General features: G+C 33.4%; 1 pseudogene; it reads right to left on the bottom strand.

Annotated features, from left to right (window-relative positions):
- Positions 1–2,840: 2,840 nt before the first annotated feature.
- Positions 2,841–6,815, bottom strand: LOC131147816 (serine carboxypeptidase 1-like; annotated as a pseudogene).
- Between the last annotated feature and the right edge of the window lie 1,675 nt (positions 6,816–8,490).

Here is an 8,490-nt window from a genome sequence, read left to right as displayed (position 1 = left end):
GCGTAACCATACAGTAGAAGAACTTTCATGGGAATTAGAATCTAAGATACGCCAGAAGCACCCACAGTTATTTGATAGTACATGAATATGTAGTAGATAGTATAGATTAAATGGCAAAGTCTTTGAGAGAGTTTTGTTTATGTATGTAATCTTCCAATGTATCTTTTGGGTAACCACGGTATTCCTCCGCCATATATGAGGGTATGTAATGAACTTAGGCCAAAGTCACTTTGTAGGTGACGATCGACTCTTTTGTAAGCAAAATTATGAGAAAAGATTATGTTAGCAATTAGTAGTAAATTTCGAGAACGAAATTCTTATACGGAGGGGAGATTGTAGAGACCCAAACCTTTAAAAACTGGATTCGTCGACGAAGGATCACATTCGTTGACGAAGTCCTTTAGAGCCTCATTGATGAAATTCAGAGCCTCGTTGATGAGAGAATGCCGAGGGATTTTGGGAGGTTCTCAGGAAATCCTCGTCAACGAAATTCAAGGCCTCATCTATGATTTGGGTGGTGGATTCGTCGACGAAGACACTGCCTCATCGATGAATTGGATCGGGTCAAAGGCCCTTTAAATATCCCATTTGAGTTGCTTAGGGGCTAAGCTTCTCCCAAAAGCTCTCTCTCTCTTACCTCCAAATCTCTCTCTCTCTAGGATTCTTTTCCGTTCGTCATCCATTTCCAAAAACGGAGGGTACTGCATGGATCATAAGAGAAAATTCTACAAGTTTAGCAGATGGGATCGTCGTTTAAGAGATTTTCAGGTTTTTCCCAAAAGTCGAGGTAGGGATCTGATCTTAGTTTTGATTAGATATTTGGATAGTAATCAAAGTTGTAGTAAGATTTTGTTATGTGGTTTTAGGTTTTTAGGATCCCAGGTTGTCGATTTGGACCGTGTTCGTACGAAGTTTTATTTCGAGTATAAGGTAAGGGGAATTTGATTACAATTGTCATTTTTGGAAAACTAATATGCTAAAAAGCTAGTTTATGTTATTATGTATGATTTAACTGCTTATTTGCTAAATTCTATCGAGTAGAAATGCCGATTTTACGATTTTACGATTTTTTGTAAAAACGAGAATTTTGGCGTATAATCTCCAAATCTTACAAAAATCATTTATTTACATTTATACTATAAGAGGAGATGCTTGAATCCTTTACTTTTCCTTTCAAATGATGTTTATTGGATTTATATCATTTAACGGATTTTTGGATTAAACTCGTGTGATATATGTTGAAATGGAAATGTATGAATTTTCTATTCTATTGATATAGATTATGGGAACAGAGTTCCAATTTGTTATATTGAGAATGTGATATACGGAGGCCGGTGATACACTGAGCTGAATCAGTAAACAGAGAGGGGTAAACCGAGTGGGAATGCGCCAATTTGAACCCAATGTGATTATTTGAATTTGTGAAAAATACTCGAATTGCACAAGTTACTATTTTGCTATAAATTGTATATATGATACTAGAATCACAGCTTGTAACCAAAAGAGGTTGAAAGAAACTTCAGTAAAAGGGGGTTAAAAAATACTCCAGTTCGAGGGTTGAAATAAACTCCTAGGGCTAGGTACTGATGTTGGCAGTGTAGTGCAACCATACATGAGAAATCAGTATGGGTACATTAGATGGTCGACCTGCGAGGAGTTATTAAGCTGCTGGTAAAAATAAACCAGGGGGCGGTCAGATCACAAAAGATGCTCGGCTTTTGTCTGCACAAACTGGACACTGTCAGAGGCAATCAGTGCACAACCCGTGCCACGAGATAAATAGGCAAATTGTCATACCAAACTAGAGTTGTTCTAATAGTCATATGCATGATTTAAATACTTTATGTGCAAATTAATGTTATGTGATACAGTATTATAAACAAATGTTTTGAATGCATGAGTTCTTATTAATATATGCATGCATGCAGTCACACACCGTTGTAACTCCTTCTTCCTTACTGAGAGGTGTCTCACCCTATCTTACAACCTTTGTTTTCAGGTCCATCAGGACGTCGGTCCTAGTAGGAAAAGGGACTGGGGAGATCATTTTTGGTTAGCTTACGTAAGCATATGAATTTTGTAATAAATTTATATGAAGTTCCTTTTTGGAGGGTTGTAATAATGAGAATTATTCTAAGTCCGAATTTATGTAAATTATGGATGTATTAGTAAGCTCTGGTATAAGTCTAGTAGAAATCTCAAAGGATGTTTATGTTTTTCTGTGACATTTACATTATGATTTTGTATGATTTATACCCGTATGTCCCTATTTAGGGCGGGTTATTTCCATATCTTGAATAGGTATAGGTAATTGGAATAAGTGAGTGACACTTGGGTCCATTTAAAGGGCCGGGTCGCTACATATATAGTGACGATGTTAGGGTTTTAGTGACGGTTATAATCCGTCACTAATACTCCATTATTAGTGGCGAAAGTTTGAATTCGTCACTAAAAGTTAGTAGTAACAACACATATAGCAATTATTTTAAAACCGTCACTAATACTCATAAATTCGTCACTAATAGTATTGAAAAAATTTGCAATAGATTTTTTCTTCAAACCTTATTAAGTTTTATTATTAGTATTACATATGCTCTTTGCATTTATCATTAGGGTGGGGTGTCATAGAGAAATTATAAAATAAACAAACATTTCTCAGGCTTAGTTTTCAGGTGCATGCTTAACATGTGGTGACAAATTTGACTTTTTTTTTTTTCTTAATATGAACTTTTCATAAACTAAACAAGTAAAAAAGTAGGCCTCACTACCACATGGTTGCATCCCAAAAACAGGTGTATGGCCAGTAGAGGGATTGGCCATCCATTCTATAATCTTTCGTGTCATGGTGAGGAAGGAGGAAGGTTTCCTCGAAGGAATGATGAGATCATGGTCAGTGCTCTCTGTGGTTGGTGGGTTGGAACTAGGTGTCCAGCTCCTCTTACTGTAGCTAACGTTAATCCTTCGTATTGCACCACATAACCGCCCACCTGAATTCCAAAACAAACTAGTATTAGCCAGTGCAATAATATGGGAACTCGTAATGAACCTTCATGTAGTTCTTATTGGAAAGAAAATTCAAAGCAGAAACTCCAACAACGAAAGAGGGCAAATAAGAGTCTTAACTCCTTTACCATACATTTGTACATTGTGTTTATGCTTTGCATGTTAAGATTTTATCATGTAAAAGGGAAAAAAAGCAAGTTCCTCTAAAGTAATCTTACATCACTTGACACACATTAATGTCGTATTATTTTTTGACAAATATTTAATTTTAAGCAAGCAAAGCACCAGTAAGAAGACAAGTTAGAGCAAACCAAAACCTCAATGATTGATATTTAATAAACATTACCTCTTTGTTGGTGTACCATGGATGCCAAGCAGAAACAATGGAGAGTTTTAGGCTGTTTATGGAGTACCTGGTTGAGGTAATCGGCACGCTACCATCAGTATCCCCACTGCACAGGGTTCAACTATCTCTGTCAATTTTTAAATGACCTTTTTCGTGAAATCAATTATGATTAAACAATGATTTTAAGAGCATAAAGTTCAAATCTTAGATTGGCAATTATATGAATTTTAATAAAAGACAAAACAAATTAGTACTGGATTTTATTCAAATCAATCTGCTTATCATATTTGATTACTGTGGCTGAGGGGACGAATAGCAAGGCCTTTGATCTCAATTACCTGTACAGCCATACCCTTATACCGCTCCTCATGAGATCCTTGATGATGGGCAGGATGGTACTTGGGCTATCAGTCCAGTTAAAATCTCTGCATGCATATGAACATTCATTGCAAGATATAAGAACACAATGAAAGATATATGCTTACGAGTCTTTTTTAAGGTTTTATTTGTGTTGGAGATTTTTTTTTTTTTAGAAAAATAAAGAAAAAAAAATGAAAAAAAAAAAATCAAACTGTTATTGTATTTGCTCTCTCTCTCTAAAATATTTTTTAAGAATGAAAATTTAATCAAACATAACTAATCACTAAGAAAAATCAAAGGTTAATGATAGGTAGGACAAAAATTGTTCATTGATGTACTATATGTTTTTATTTTCTCTCTTATTTTGCTCTATATTCAAATATTAAAAGTAGATTCCTTCATAATTTTCTCTCCCATTTTTTTTTTTTTTAAAAATTCAAGTTCCAAACAAAGACTAAATGAATTGTTTACATGAACAATTGCAGCTAATTAGTATTTGTAACCACTACTATTAATTAGTACCTAGTCGGGTACCCAACAGACCTTGGACATCAACGTTTCAAAATTTAAATAAAGAAAAAGTACCTCAAAGCACTCCAAGTTGTTGGATTTGCATGAAGAGCAGCTTGCACTTCAGGGATATTCAAATAAGATTTGACATAGTTGTTTGAACAGGGATCGAAATTGTAAATCTGCTTAAAAGAAACAACAATATGAAATTGAAAAATCAATTTTTGCTGTATTTTTCATGAAGTTAAAAAGCTTGTGTGTTGGTATATTTTAATATTATTATTTTATTTATTATCTTGGAAAAGAGCTTGTACCTTTAGAATGAGTTATGTACCTACATTTAATTAGGTATTTAATTCATGTATTTCATAAATTTATAAGATTAATTATGTGAGTGTACCTTAAATCTAGGTGTATATCTATTTAATATATATGTTTTTTATTTATTAGGTGCATGTAGAATGTAAGGTTATTTTGTGTCTATAAATGGACTCTTAAGGTATTGGCACCATATACCAATTTTTTCACATCATTCTCATCATGTCATCCTTCTTTTAAATCTACAGAGTTTGACAAGTAAGAAAAGGTAACTTTTTGTGGAGTTTTGGACTCTTTCATTTGTTCAGAATTGGAGAGAGTTATACGACTCAAATTAGATTGTTGTATCCTGAGGGAGACAAATATTGAGGAGTTCTATTGCATCGGTTTGTGGGTTAAACCAAAAACTGTAGAGAGCTTAAATCTCCTTAAAGAGAGTGAGATATTCATGTCTCAATATATTTTTGAATCGTGTTTATATTTGTATTTTTGTTTATGTTTAAGTTTATTGATTTTTATTTTATATTAAATTTAGCATCATTGCATGAGAACAAAAGGCACAATGATTGTTAAGTATCTAAAAGACAAATTTGATAAACAAAAAAAGACTTACACAACTAGTTGATCCTTTTTTGAATGAAACCTTGAGGCAGATCGAGGCATAAATGTTAAGAACATCAATATCACCCGTTTCCATAAATAATGCCTTCTCTTGAAAGCTGTCACATTGGGCTGGTGAACTTGAACTCCCAGAGTCACAGAAAGAATGGATGCCTTTGTTTGTTTCATCAGAGTTCAAGGCATGTGTCCATAAATAATCAAACATCCCCATTGCATTTGTAGCATCATCAATCCATGCATTCCCTATCTGGAACATTCATCACTAGTTGTTGGAAGGGAAAGAAAGAATGAAACAATACAAAATGAGGTAAAATTCCATGCATTGATTAATTATAAGTGCTAGAAAATGCATAGAAGAGTAGAAAATTCTAATTTTGAAAACGTACAGCTATGCCTTTGAGATTTATGATTGTATTCTTGTTGTTGAGAAGAATGGTGTATGCGAGTTGAGGTACGTAGTGGCCAGCGTAGCTCTCCCCCACTATGAAGAAGTCTCTAGATTTGTATTGTGGAAACCGCTCGAACCAGTTGATAAGAAAATTATAGGCATCTTTGGCGGTGCTCTTATCGCCAGTTCGTTGATAATCAGAGGTTGTTTTTGAATACGAAAACCCCACACCAGCTGGAGATTCCAAGAACATTGGCCACTGTCATATGCATATAGTTGAATTTACTGCTTTTATGGATAAGAGAAGAAAAGAAAGAAAATGAACAAGGAGGGGAAATGAGTCTGCATACCATTGATCCATGAATAGTTGTTTTTGAAAAGTGTTTTGCCATCACTATTGACTCTGAAGGGTCCTAGTTCCATCATAGCCCCATAACCAAAAGAGGAGCCTCCTGGCCCTGTCAATGCTCAACATCATTATATCAAGTACCTTTGCAAATGTAAAGAAAACTAGAAAATGTGGAAACAAAAGGGCTACAAATTGGTTAAAGCTAGAAAAGTAAAATTGAAAAGTACTATTGTTTTTCGTGTGATTGGAAGAAACAACTGATAAGAAGGTTAAAAAAGCAAGCATTATTTGGATTATTATTAGATGATCACACTGAATACATTGTTGTGTCATACTTTACTTTAGACGTGCAGTATCATCTCTCTTTCTCTCTCCAATTTGACTAGATGACATGCAGATTAAGTTTGTGATGATTTCATTATATGAGACACTAGTGTTTTTTCCAATTTAAGAAACCTTAATTTAATGGTTGAAATATGGCAGAAGAGGAGTGAAGATGCTACTCAAATGTGTTTTGGCCACTTTGGCTTATAATTACCTCCATTGAGCCACAGGACCACAGGATTAGTGGAAGAGTTCTTTGGGGACTCAACAAAATAATAGAAGAGAGCTTTTCCAGCCTTAGGATCAACTGTGACATAGCCTGAGAACTGATTAAAGTGCACGCCTTGTGGTTGCCCCGGCAGCTTATCGATCATATTGGCTTCCATCAACCCATCTTGTGGCTCGACGAACACTGGCAGGTGCTCCTCTGTTGCATCTAGTCCTACCCAAGAAGTTGCAAGAGGTGGGTTCTGTTACCTTCTTGACATGATCAATTTCTGAAGGTTGACAATCTGATTGTTAGCATCAGCACTAAAGGTAATGCGTAGAAGGCACAGGGAGAATACCAAACACCGGAAAACTCCAAGTTGAGTCATCTTCTTATGTAACTTGTGCATTAATTTGCATGACATGGTGTGTTTGAACTTAGAGGAATCCCATATATATAGCTTCTTGGGGCCAAGCATTAGCTGTGCCTACGAGAGTTTATCCCACCAAGTGGCCTGCTACCTACATTCCCATTGTCTCTTGCTTTCATTTTAAAATTGTTCAATTTTTTTTTTTTAAATTATTTGTTTTTGAGATTGTGGCTATCTAGGAGTGCTATGAAAGGGACAATCAATTTACCAATTGCTACCATTGGGGGGTCCAATAGATCAAGGATTTTATTTGGAAAAAAGGAAAGAAAAGGAAAATGAGGAAAATCATTTTCCATTGTATATTTCTTTAACATGAAAAACAATTAAAAATAAAAGTTTGTTCTAATACGATTAAAAGTAAGTAAAACTCAAATATTAATAATTTGTAAAATTAAAATTTTGTTCAAGAATTAAATATATTTTTCATTTTCTTTCTCTGTTTCCTTGATAACCAAACATGAAATTGTAGATTCCTTAATATACAAAATTGACTTGGAATGACCACTTTGGTAGAAAATTACAAAATAGACAACTTGTGTGCTTTAGGAAGATTCTAATCAGCTTCAAGTTTCCAATCTTGTGAGGAACAAAAAGAAAATATGTGGAGGGACATACAAATTCTTGACTACGACATACTGTCTACTAAAATAAGGGAAGATTAAGGGTTCATTTGGATCAAGGATTTTTGCAGAGAACAGAAAAGAAAGTAAAATAAGAAGGAAATTTATTTGTCTTTGTATTTTTCTCTTTATATCAAATACTATTAAAATAAAAATTTATTCTAATATTATTAAAAATTAAGGAAAATTAAATGTGAGTGGTGCATAAAATCAAAATTTTCATCAATGATTTGATATATTCTTTATTTTTTTATTTTTTTATTTTTATTGGATTCTTTGTTTTGAAAATTCTAGTCATAAATTTTATCAGTTTGACAGTTTACAACAAATATTCTTAATTATATTTATCACAGTTATTTTTATTCTTTAGCTCTTTTGCTTTTTAGAGATACTTTATCTATAAAAATAAAAAATAAAAATCATTGTGTCCAAGGAAAAGTTTGACAGGCTTTTTGGGTTCCAAAATTTTCCACATTCACATTTCATAGTCACAGTGTAAACGTGAGGAAGTGGAAATTAGCCTCAGCCCACACTAGGGGCGTGCCAGTTTATTATTTATTTTTATCCATTTTTCTAGTATCTTTCCTTCTTTTTCCTTGTAGGGTCCAAAAATGGACAAGAATTAAACTCAGGCCCTATTTTTATTTGAAATTTTTTTTTATAGAATTATAAAAGTGTCATATTAATTTTTAATTTTCCAACATTTGTACAGAAAAGTTAAAAAATAAAAAAAATAAAAATAAAAAAATTTTGTTTTTAAAATTTTTTATGCCAATGTTAAAAAATTTTAAAAATAAAGTTATAGTTTTATAATTCAAAAACTAAAAGTAAAAAATAAAATTATTTTTCAAAAGTATGTGAGTCTTTATTGGTGATTTTGTGGTTAGTTGGTAGGAGGACATGGTTTTAAAACTCAAATCGGGAACTGAACCTATGAAGCCACTAGGTCGGTCCGATTGTGGTTGAATCAGTGGTCAAATCGGTGATGTCAATACAGAATAATATGTAATATA

The sequence above is a fragment of the Malania oleifera genome, chromosome 2 (assembly GCF_029873635.1).
Source record: "Malania oleifera isolate guangnan ecotype guangnan chromosome 2, ASM2987363v1, whole genome shotgun sequence".
Classification (NCBI taxonomy): domain Eukaryota; kingdom Viridiplantae; phylum Streptophyta; class Magnoliopsida; order Santalales; family Ximeniaceae; genus Malania; species Malania oleifera.
The sequence above is the reverse complement of the archived record's forward strand: the minus strand, read 5'-3'. Positions and strand labels throughout refer to the sequence as shown.